The sequence below is a fragment of the Oryza brachyantha genome, chromosome 3 (assembly GCF_000231095.2).
Source record: "Oryza brachyantha chromosome 3, ObraRS2, whole genome shotgun sequence".
In the NCBI taxonomy this organism is placed as follows: Eukaryota; Viridiplantae; Streptophyta; class Magnoliopsida; order Poales; family Poaceae; genus Oryza; species Oryza brachyantha.
Window position 1 is genome coordinate 17,881,487 of NC_023165.2, and position 12,934 is coordinate 17,894,420.

The following is a 12,934-nucleotide window of genomic DNA, read 5'->3' on the forward strand; positions in this document are numbered from 1 at the left end:
CGGCCCGGGGCGGGAGAGAGGGGAGGAGGGAGAAGAAGTGGAGACAGGGCGACAGCTGGGCCTGCGGCCTGCTGGCCAGGAGGAGAGGGAAAAGGAGAGGTGAGCCGAAGGAGGCGATGGAGACTTCGAGCGCGGGTTGGGCGGCAGCTCGTGAAATTGCGAACAGAACGTGTACTCGCGAAACAGAACTAAAACATGCGCGAATATAGATTCGCACGACGAATTAGATCTGAAACGCGAAACCGTGCACTGTTAGCGAAACAACGACGGGAATTAACGACCCGTTAAATTGAGATTTAACGACTCGCTAAACTAGAAACTAAACGACTTTAACGTAAAACCATTCTACGTGTACGAAATTAAAGTCCGCACTGTAGATCAATCTCACGTTAGCTAATAGATTGGAAACCCTAAGCAATTACACGGTAGATCAAAAATAGATTGATTCGCATGAGTAAAACGTATACGAACCTGAGATTTGGTGGTGAGATCGACGATGGATTGCTGCTGTTCCTCGTTGTTCGGCTAGAAAACCTAAACAAATAAACGGTAGATAAGTTTGGATTGATTCGCAAGAATAAAATATATGCGAACCTGAAGATCGGGGGAAGGAAACCGGCGGACGGCTGCACTGCTGCTGGACAGGAGGTGGCAGGAGGTGCACGAGAGAGGGAGACGGGGAAAAGAGGCAAGGCTATAGGGGGGTATTTATAGGGAGGAGCTAGAGATAAATCTAGTTATCCATCCCCTATTAAAAAGGAATAGATAAGGTTTCAAAGGGATAAAAATTGTAGTCCTAATAATTGGAATTAGTTTTGAGAGAGGTGGAGATCGGCTCACGGCTGGAAGGAGGAGTTGGGGTGATCGCACAGGGAGGAGGGCAGGGAGGGAGTACGATAGGGGGAGGTGGAGGTGGAGTTCGGCCAGGGAGGGGGAAAAGAAAAGAGAAAAAGAAAAGGGAAAAGGGGAAAAAGGGAGAAGGGAAAAAGAAAAGAAAAAGGAAGGAGGGGAAAAAAAGAAATTGCCTCCAATTTTGCTGATTGTTATTAAGTTTATTTAAGCAAATTTTATTGACTGCAATTCAAATTTAAATCCTGTTAATGATTTAAAATGCTTTTCGGGACGTTTTAGAACATTCCGAAAAGCTTCCAATTAAATTAAATTAATTTATTACACTGGGTTTTCTCCTGAATATTAATTAACAAATTATTTTTAATGCATTGTTTTATTGAGTTTTAGCTAGAGTAAAACTCAGGGCGTGACAATTTATCCCCAAGATCTCTTTGCTAGCTTGTTACTTTTGGTGGTTGAGGACACCTAGACAGCTAGGCGTCGTTCCTCGAGCCACCGAAGCTCTTGTGGTGCGCTGGGAAAAGGTTTGTGAAGGTTGGATCTCACCTCCGAAAGGGAAGAGATACCTCGAATGAGGGAGAGTGCACGAGTGCAACCCCGAGGAAAGGGTTGTGGAACCCGGCTCAAGTTTGAGCTCCTCAACAGAGAGTACAATCCCCTCAAGGATTGGAACTTCGGTAAAAAGTCTCCGTCTACACTTGTGTTGAAATCTCTCTAACTTGTGATTTAAGCTTTGCTTTTGGTTGCCGCGCGTACTCTAATTGCTGTTTGTGCAAAGCTTGGAGGTGGTTTGCTTATTTTAGGTTTGGTTGGCTAGATCTACTCCTTTCTCGTTCTAGATCTGGTGCTGTCGGAAGTTCTGAAGATCAACGGAACTTCCGAAGGCCGGAAGTTCCGAAGCCACTGACCGGAACTTCCGAAAGTCTCAGCTTCCGTTTTTTAGGTTTAATTTTTAAATCGCCTATTCACCCCCCTCTAGGCCTTGATATACTCTTTCAATTGGTATCAGAGCCTAATCTCCTTATTAGGCTTAACCGCTTGGAGAGATCATGTTGGGAGAGAGGAAGGGTGATGATGCGATTATTCCTCATGGCCGAAGCGGTGATTACTCCGCCGTCGGGCATAAATACTCTACATCTACATCATATTCCTCTTATAGCGGTAGAGCACCGTACTTAAATGGTACGGAGTATGCCGCTTGGAAGCATAGGATGAAGATGCAGTTAAAGTCTATTAACCCATATATTTGGAGGATATTCGAAATGACTATGTTTTGCAGAATCCAACTGCGCCCACCGAAGAAGATGACAAGAATGAGCATAAGAATGCTCAAGCCACCAATGCATTGCTTAGTGCATTGAGTTCAAGTGAGTTCAACCGGGTCGATGGGATCGAGAGCGCCAAGAAAATTTGGGACACCATCCGCAATGTCCATGAAGGCACCGACGGGGTGCGTGAATCCAAGGTGGAAATCTTGAAGGGACAATTGGAGAGGTTCGTGTTGAAGCCGGAGGAGACCCCAAGTGAGATGTACGACCGGTTGAGCAAGATCATCAACGAGATCAAGGGACTTGGGTGCAAGGACATGACGGATAGTTATGTTGTGAAGAAGATGCTCCGGGCCATCACACCAAGGAACTCAACCTTGGTAACTCTCATACGTGAGCTTGCCGACTTCAACACTTGACACCTCATGATGTGCTTGGGCGAATCCTCGCTCATGACTTGATGGAGCAAGAATCCAAGGATGCTTGCAACTTCATCTCTCAAGGCTCAACACCGAAGAAACAAGACATAGCCTTGAAAGCCGTCAAGCAGGCCGAGGTTGATGAAGAGTGTACTTCTCAAGCCGAGGATGACATGGCATTGTTCGTCCAGCGGCTTGGGAAGTACATGAGGAGAAGCGGCTTCTTCAAGGGAGGCGCCTCCAAGTCAAGCTTCGGTAAGTCAAGGGGAAAGCACTCATCACGTAAGTGTTTCGAGTGTGGTGAAACCAGGCACTTCATCACCGAGTGCCCTAAGCTCGATGATGACAAGAAGAAGAAGAAGGAGAGGCACTTCAAGAAGAACAAGGGCACGCATGGGAAGGAGGAAAGGGGGCAAGCTCATATCGGTGATGAGTGGACCTCTGACTCCGAGAGCAACTCAATCTCAAGTGATGAAGATGGAATGGCAATTGTCGCCATCAAGTCTTCACCACCACTGCCAGCAATCCTCTTCAACTATGATAGCGATAATGACGCTCCTCTTTGTCTTATGGCAAAAGAGCGCAAGGTATCACCTTTCTCAAAATTATTTAGTAATGACTTGATTGATGAAATTTGTGGGAGTGAAGATGATAAGGTTGAAGATGAGTTGGTCGATGAGCTAAGCAAGGAGTCCTTGCCAACCATGTGCGAATTGCTTGACACTATTGAGGGTCAAGAGTCCCTTCTTGAGAAGCAAGAGGATATGCTCATTCATGAGAAAGAGCGTAACCTTGAACTCAAGAGTGAGCTCACTAAGGAGAGAAAGAGATATGAGACACTTGTGCATCTTTACAAAGACACCAATGACTCATGCTCACTACTTGAGAAGTCAAATGCGAAGCTTCTAGAGAAGGTGGAAAGCTTGAAAAAGGCATACCACTCTCTAGAGGATAAGCTTGACACACTCAACAAGTGCTCTCCCTCCCTTAGTGAGATATCTAAAAACTCAAAGGAGTCAAGCAATGAGCCATGTGTTAAATGCAAGGACCATGACCTTGATGCTTGCACCTCAAACGCCAAGGCCATGAAAGCCTTGACCGCTCAAAATGAGAAGCTCATGGGGTTACTCAAAAACGGACTTCTCAAGTACCACATGGGTAGTAATGCCCTAAAGGAGTACCTCGGGTGCCAACGTGACAACCACAACTGTGAAGGCCTTGGATACATTCCTCCACCTAAGGGAAGAGTTGATAGGAGTGTGATGATCAAGAAGATCAAAGGGCTTGACAACTTTGTCAAGACCAAAAGTATCCTCCCTATTACTCATATGCCTCATTGTTCATTTGACACATCCTATGTTCTTAAGAGGAATGCCAATAGTCGTGTTGTGGCTCGCTATGTTGGTCCTCGAGGCAAACATATTTCTATCAAGAGAGCTATTTGGGTGCCAAAAGCACTTGTCACTAACATGAAAGGACCCATGCAAGTGTGGGTACCTAAAGCAAGAAGTTGAACTCTTGTAGGAATATGTCTCTGGTGGAAGGAGTTGGGTGATCGATAGCCGTTGCACCAACCACATGACCGGAGAAAAGTCGATGTTCTCATCTCTTGATGAAAATGGATCCTCTCAAGAGAACATCGTCTTTGGAGACAATGGTAAGGGAAAGGTCGTTGGATCGGGTAAGATTGCAATTTCCAGTGACCTCTCTATCTCAAACGTTCTTTTAGTAAAATCTCTAAGTACAATCTTTTTTTCGTTTCTCAATTATGCAAGCTTGGATATAATTGTCTATTTACCGATGTGGATGTGACCGTTTTTAGAAGGAATGATTCCTCCGTGGCTTTTAGAGGTGTTCTCAAGGGCAAGCTTTATCTTGTGACTTCTCTTCAAAATAAGCGAACCTTGAGACATGTCTAGTGGCCAAGTCCAACATGGGGTGGTTACGACATCGGAGACTAGCCCATGTTGGAATGAGGAATCTTCACAAACTTCTAAAAGGGGATCACATTGAAGGACTAACAATTGTATATTTTGAGAAAGATAGGGTGTGTAGTGCATGTCAAGCCGGGAAACAAGTTGGAACGTGACACCCCGTCAATAATGTGATGACCACCACAAGACTTTTGAAGCTTCTACACATGGACCTCTTCAGACGGATTGCTTACATAAGCATCGGAGGTAACAAATATGACCTTGTAGTGGTAGATGATTTTTCACGTTACACTTGGGTTTTCTTTTTGCATGACAAGAGTGAGACACAAGAAATATTCAAGAAGTTTGCAAGAAGAGCCCAAAATGAGTTTGATGTCAAGATCAAGCAAATCCGAAGTGACAATGGTGATGAATTTAAAAACACCAACATTGAAGAATATCTTGATCATGAAGGCATCAAGCATGAGTTCTCTGCTCCCTACTCCCCACAACAAAATGGTGTAGTAGAGCGGAAGAATATAACACTTATAGAGATGGCAAGGACCATGTTAAATGAGTACAAGACGTCGGATCGGTTTTGGGCCAAAGCCGTCAACACCGCGTGTCACGCCATCAACCGGTTGTATCTCCATCGCCTTGTAAAGAAGACTTCCTATGAGCTTCTTACCGGTAACAAACCGAACATCTCATACTTTCGAGTTTTCGGTAATAAGTGTTTTATTCTTAACAAGAAGGCAAGAGCATCCAAATTTGCGCCTAAAGTGGATGAGGGGTTCTTGCTTGGCTACGCGTCAAATTCGTGTGCATACCGTGTTTTCAACAAGACCTCTGGTGTTGTTGAGATCGCGCGTGATGTGACGTTTGACGAAACTAATGGCTCCCCAGAGAAGCAAGTTGATTCTCATGTGCTAGATGAAAAGAAATACCCTACGAAGCTATATGGAGGATGGCTATTGGGGATGTACGTCCTCAAGTGTCAAATAGAGATGACCCTTCTTCATCAACACATGTTGAGCCATCAACATCACAAGTGCAAGAACCACCGTCATCAACAATCCATGAGCAAGATGAAGAAAGCCGTGAAGATGTACCACAAGTACCACATCCAAGAGTTCATCAAAGCATCCATCGTGACCACCCCACCGACAACATCCTTGGTGATATAAATAAAGGGGTAACAACTCAATCTCGTGTCGCAATTTTTTGTGAACATTACTCGTTTGTTTCCTCTATTGAGCCACTTAGGGTGGAAGAGGCACTTGAAGACACCGATTGGGTGATGGCCATGCAAGAAGAACTCAACAACTTCACGCGCAATCAAGTGTGGTCGCTAGTAGAACAACCACAACAAAACGTGATTGGTACAAAATGGGTCTTCCGCAACAAACAAGATGAAAACGGCGTTGTTACATGAAATAAGGCAAGGTTAGTGGCGCAAGGTTTCACACAAATCGAGGGACTCGATTTTGGTGAAACTTTCACGCCGGTTGCTAGACTTGAGTCAATTCGGATATTACTTGCTTATGCAACTAACCATGACTTCAAGCTATACCACATGGATGTGAAGAATGCCTTTCTTAATGGGCTTATTAATGAGTTGGTATATGTAGAATAACCGCCGGGCTTTAATGACCCCAAGTACCCAAATCACGTGTACAAGCTTCACAAGGTGCTCTATGGGCTTAAGCAAGCTCCTAGAGCATGGTATGAATGCCTTCGTGATTTCTTGTGAAAAATGGCTTTGAAATAGGCAAAACCGACACTACTCTCTTTACTAAAGACATGGGAAAGATTTGTTTGTGTGCCAAATATATGTCGATGACATTATATTTGGTTCTACTAACCAAGCTTTTAGTGATGAGTTTAGTAGGATGATGACTAAGCATTTTGAGATGTCCATGATGGGCGAATTGAAGTTCTTCCTCGGTCTTCAAATCAAGCAATTAAAGGAGAGAACATTCATTTGCCAAACCAAATATGCTAAGGACATGCTCAAGAAGTTTGACATGGAGAATGCCAAACCGGCCCGTACACCCATGCCTTCAAATGGGCATCTTGACCTCAACGAGCAAGGTAAAGACGTCGACCAAAAGGTATACCGTTCCATCATTGGATCCTTGCTTTATCTTTGTGCATCTAGACCGGACATTATGCTTAGCATATGTATGTGTGCAAGATTTCAAGCCGCTCCCAAGGAATATCACCTTGTGGCCGTTAAGAGAATCCTTAGGTATATAGTTCATACTCCTAATCTTGGTCTTTGGTATCCTAAGGGCGCACGGTTTAATCTCATTGGTTATTCCGATGTGGATTATGCCGGGTGCAAGGTGGATAGGAAGAGCACATCGGAAACTTGCCAATTCTTGGGTCCCTTGTTTCTTGGTCTTCCAAGAAGCAAAACTCCGTCGCCCTATCCACTGCCGAGGCGGAATACGTTTCGGCGGGCAGTTGTTGTGCTCAATTGCTTTCGATAAAACAAACTTTGCAAGACTACGGCCTAAATGTGAGCAAAGTGGCCCTTCTATGTGACAATGAGAGTGCCATCAAAATTGCCAACAATCCCATCCAGCACTCTCGCACAAAACACATAGATATCCGCCACCACTTCCTAAGAGATCACTCTACCAAGGGCGGACATAGAAATTTCTCATGTGGGAACCGAAAAACAATTGGCGGATATTTTTACCAAGCCCTTAGATGAAAATAGGTTTTGTGCCTTAAGGGGTAAGCTAAATATCTTGGATTCTCAAAATGTGGCTTGATATGTTGCATGCATGCATAGCACATTGTGACAAATTGCTTATTCAATTCATGAATGATCACTAGTCACTCTTGTGTGCATAAATTGAATCTATGTGCTTTTGGAGCTTCACTTTGTGTAAATGTTGGTTCTAGCACAATTTATATGGATTCATACATGCCCTTCCTAGGAAGGGTAATATGCATGTGCATATTTTATCTCAGGCTTCAATATGATAAATTGCAACTTGATATAAATGTTTGTGGTTTAGCTAGTTGCATTCTCATAATGGATCAATGTGTTTCAATCTTACTCATCCAAGTCATCAAAATGTCTTTGGTTGAGTCTTCCTTTTGAAAAATAAGTTTTTAGAGTCCTCCTGGAATCTTCAGAAGTTCCAGTCAGGATGACCGGAAGTTCCGGAGATCTTACCGAATGGAATTCCACTTCATCGAAAGTTCCGGTCAGCCTGACCAGAAGTTCCGAAGCCTCCAAATTTGGTTCTGTACCTTTGACGGAAGTTCCGGTGAAGGGGAACGGAACTTCCGAAGGGGCCTCCAAGTATATAAAGGGGGAGGCCGTGGGGAGGGTAAAAGTTTTTCACTTTTTACCTCTCCCCCATGGTTCTAACCCTAGTTCTTGACCCTTCACCAAAAACTAGGACTAGATCCAAGTTCTTTGGAGGCTTCCTTCACTCCACGTGGTGTGGAGGCGGATTTGAGGCCTTCAAGGGACGATCCCCATCAAGTTCTTCACAAGTTCATCGTCTCAAGGTATTTTCTTCTATTTTTCTTTGGTTCTTCCTCAGATCTACATGCCTTGGGAAAATGCCTTTGGATTTCGCTTGGTAGAACCATAGATCCGTGGTTATAGAGTACTTTTCTAGAGTTTATTCACAGTTTCCACGGTTGAATCATGCAAATCTTGGGTTTTGGGGTTCGGGTTTGAACTTCTTCGGAAGTTCCGAAGGGCTGATCGGAACTTCCGGTCATCGGAAGTTCCGACGGCTGCTTCGGAAGTTCCGAAGAGGATTCAACCCCGAGCACCATCCCATGCTTTGCATTCCTAGAGTCCTCCAATCCTTATTTTGTTGTTCTTGTTTGTGTGAAAGGATCATGGCTCCAACAAAGAAGTTTTCCAGCAGGCAATAGGGAAAGAGGGTTCGCACTCCCACCTCATCCTCAGAGAATGCCACTAACAGTGATTGGTCTCCCAACGACCATGAGCACGTCCCTCAAACAGAGAGGGTGAATCTTGGAGGAAGGTTGCCAGAAAGAAGGGCCACAGACAAGGTGCCAGCAGGGTGCTTTGATCCAGCGAGACATGGTTTTTGTACTGGGGACGTGGTTGGTCCCCTGTACATTCATAGGCCAGTTGGCAATAGAGGCAGTGTGACCAACTACAACAAGAAGGTGGAAGATCTTGTGAGGGCCAGATCTCAAAGTGGGCCAGATGCGACAAGGTCTGCCTCAGATAGTCGCTTCTGGACCAGGTTTCAGCAGGACTTCTATGAGATAGTGATCATGGCAAAGCAACACAAGACTGTCCCCATACAGTGGATAGACTAGGATGGTCTGCGCTAGCTAGATGTTCCCGTGGTCAATGAGATCATCAGCATCTGCAGGCGTATGTACCTCTTAGAGATCATGGAACTTGAGCATGATTGGTGTGAGGAAATAATAGCTCAGTTCTATGCCACAGTGTACTTTGGAGGACCTGAGGGGAACACCATGTTCTGGATGACACAGGGAAGGTGGTACAATATCACCTACAATAACTTTGTGGTCCTGTTCGGCTTTGATAAGTACACTGTCAATATCTACAACAAAGTACATAGCGAAGATGTTCTTCCTGATGGGATGTTGTCCCGCATGTATATTCCTGGAGGCAGTCCAGACTTGGGGCAGTAAAAGGACTCAAGCCTACCTTTGTCTATCTCAACAGGATGTTGAGGAAGACCATTACTCCCAAGGATGGTGATGCTAGCCACACCAACTCCTACACTCGCAACATTCCTCGCAGGATGAGGCTCCGAGATCCCTTCAATGTGCCTAGGTTCATTTGGGATGAAATATGCAATACCTCTGTCTCTCACAGAAAGGGTCTAGGCTACTCTCCTTACATCATGCTTATAATTGAGACTGTCATTGGGACCACCTTTGTCAAGGAAGTCAAGCACACCAAACTTGGTCTTCGCCTAGATCAACCAATCTATGAGTCTGGAGGAGAAGGGGAGCAAAGAGGCACCAGTCGAGCTGGTGGTTCTAGCCAGGCTAGCGCATCCCGACAGCGTGACATTCCTAGTTCTTCCCAGGGTCACGCTAGAGCTTCGAGTCAGCAGAAGTCCTCCTCCCCAACCAAGTTCTTAAAGAAGATTTTCAACATCTGTTCCTCCAACCACAGCATTCTTATCAAAGAAAGGAATGCAGGAAAGAAAAACACTCAGAGGTTGAAGGAGATCCAGAAGCATCTCAACTTGCCACATTGTGACTCTAGATCTGATGGCCAAGTGAGTGAGCCAGAGGTGTGGCAGTGGGAGTCTGAAGAGGAGTTTGATCCCGACATGTCACGCCCAGAAATTTACACCAAATTTCTGAACAATAGCATGCATTAAATCTCGGTCCAGGAATCAGCCCGAGTACACACTATGACAAATTAATACACAGTTCCACGACTTAAAAACAAATAAAATAATTATCTATCGAAATGCAGTGGAAAGAAAAACAAGACTAGACCATCTAATCTTCAGCTTCAGCTAGCGATGACGGCTCCACACCACAGGCATTCTTGACGGCGGACTGAACCTCACTTCAACCTTAGGAACAACCTTCTTTCGACTTCTGACTCAGGCTCTGGCACTTGCTCTGGTGGGGGAAAAATTAAGCAAGGATGAGTACAAACCCCCGTACTCAACAAGTAACACCCAAGAGAGGAAGAATAATGAATACAATAGGGTATCAAGGATTGGCTAAGGTTAAATTACACAAAAGCAACAGTAATTTAGCAAAACAGGTAAATAAAATAGACCGAATAAAAAAGTAAAGTAAAGAGTTAAAATAACCATCCACTGTTCAACGTTACACCACGTTGCAACAAGCCCAGACGCTGTCGAATGTTACACCATGTAGCGACAGGGTCAACCCTCTACCCAACGTTACACCACGTTGCGATAGACCCAAACTACTGCCAACGTTACACCACGTTGACAAGGTCAAACCAGTTCCAAGATTAATAAAATTATTAAAGGGGTTCAACTAATCCCAATGAATCTGTCAGTTCGCCCAATAACCGCGAGCACGGCTATTCGAATAGTTTTACTCTGCAGAGGTGTACAACTTTACCCACAAGACATGGCTCCCAAGCATGTTACCATGCCCTAATGTATCACCACGATACCTCAGTACGGAAACTATGATAAGACCTTTCACCTAACCCTCTCTAGATAATCACACCACACTTGTGCCTTGGTGAATCCGGAAGCAGCAGAGGCTTTCGTTACACCACGATTGCCCGTCCATACTCCATCACGCTCACCCTTGCCTTGGTACGTCGAATAGGGACAAGCTAGATTACGAGTCTCACCGTTGCCCATTCTAGCTTGTGGTTAGTACGTGTAAGACTTCTAAGGTTTCCTGAGAACCGGTCCTTAATTGCTATAGGCATGACTCTCAAAACCATGCACCCACAGCCCACCATAAGCAATATTTTAGTTGTATTCAATCCACATCAGGAGATTAATAATGATTACAACCATTAAAGGTCTATCAAAGTGTAACAGTAATTAAATGATAATTGGTGAGCTAGTTGAACTAAGCATGGCTAAGCATTGCCTAACCCTAAGTCTAGTCAAATTAACCCTGGGATGACAATAATATTAAATGGGAATCAACGGGTATATAAAGGTATTGCTCAATAGGTAAATAAAGTAAATACCTTTGAATACAATGCATGTTTGAATGTAAAGCGGGGAATTTTATAATCATCGGTTCAATATGATCAAATAAGAGTGCCACTTGCCTTTCTAAGACCCACGAGGAACTTCGGCGACGACTTCAAGAACAAACGGCGCCGCGACGGGGTCAAAACCTACGACAAACAAGGCAAAACAAGAAAAACAAGCTATAAAACTACTGAAACAGAGAAAGGAACTATTTTTAATGGATTCTTGGCATTTTTCTGGATTTAATGAAACTTGAATGGACCTAAAGGGAGACTAGATGAATTAGCTATGAATTTTACAAGATTTATTGGTTTTTTAACTAAACAGAAAAGTCCTAAATCAATTATTGCGCAATTAATAGGACTACTGACGTCAGCGAGGAGAGAGGAGGCGCGCCGACAGGTGAGGTCCACCTGTCGATGAGGGAGAGAGGGGAGGAGAGGCTGACGGGTGGACCCGAGGAGAGAGAGAGGGAGAGAGCGATGGGTCGGCCGACCAGTGGGCCGGCCGAAAGGGAGAGAGGGAGGAGCTGGCGGGTGGGACCCGCTGGCCGGTGAGAGGGAAACAGAGAGGGGGAGGAGAGCGTGGCCGGCAGTGAGCGACTCGAGCGGCACGGCGGTGGTGGCGACAGCGCGATTCGACGGCATCCAGCGACGCGAGGGCGACAACGGCAACGGCGTCGGTCGGTGGCGGGAGGGCGACGACGACGACAGCGACGGCTGGCGCAAGGCGACGGGTGACGGCGCATGGTGCCAAGGGCGACGGCGACAGCACGCGGGAGGGAGAGACAACGGCGGCAACGGCAGCGGCGGCTTGGCGACCGCATGGCGACGACGACGTCGGGCGGAGATGCGGCGGCGAGCGCCGGCAACGCACGGCACCCGGCGACGGCGCGGGTGCGAGAGGACCCGGCGGCGATGGAGGGCGGCAGCAAATCGGCGAGGAGGAGGGACGGGTGACGGCGAACGGAGCGGAGGCAGCGACGACCGGGGCGCGGACGACGGCGCGTTGGCGACGACGTCAAGCGCGGCGGCGAAGAGGGCGAGGAGGTGACGAGGGCGCTCGGGTGTCCTCCGGCGGTGACGGGGGCGGCGGAAGGTTGGCGAGACGGCGGGACACGGGGTGATGGCCGGCGGCGAGGGTGGCGAGGCACAAGCGACGAGATCGACTGCAGCGGCGGAGGAGGACAGCGCGGCGGCGGTTCAGGCGAACGGGAAAAGGGTGGCGGCGGCGCTCGTGTGAGGGGGTTTTAAAGGGGGAGAGACGCCGGCTAGGGCGGGACGGCCGTTGGGGAGGAGACCGAGTCGGCGTCGGCCGGATTCGGTGGTGGCGGTTGCGGGCGGCGGGCGGAGTCCGGCTCAGTGGCGAGGAGGACTCGACGCGGCCGGTGCGGTGAGGCACGGCGGACTTCAGCGGCGTGAGCGGGCTGGCGCGGAGGCTGGGCCAAGGCGGCCCGGCCGGGAGGAGGGGAGGGCGCGCGGGAGAAGGGCGGCCGGGAGGAAGGTGGGCCGGCTCGGCTAGGCCGGCCTGGGAAGGAGGAGAGGAAAAAGAAAAAGGAAAAAGAAAAGGTAGGGGAGGCAAATTGGACTTCGGCCTAATTTGGGAAGGAAGGGAAAAAGAAAGAAAAAAAGGAGGGAAAAAGAAAAGCCCCACTTTTGCCGAGTTTTAAATTAATTTGTTTGGCCAAATTTTATACTTCTTCAATTTGAGTTTAAATCCAGTTAATCGATTTGCGTACCTCGATTTAATTAAATTAATTTCTTTTAGAGGGATTTTTCCTG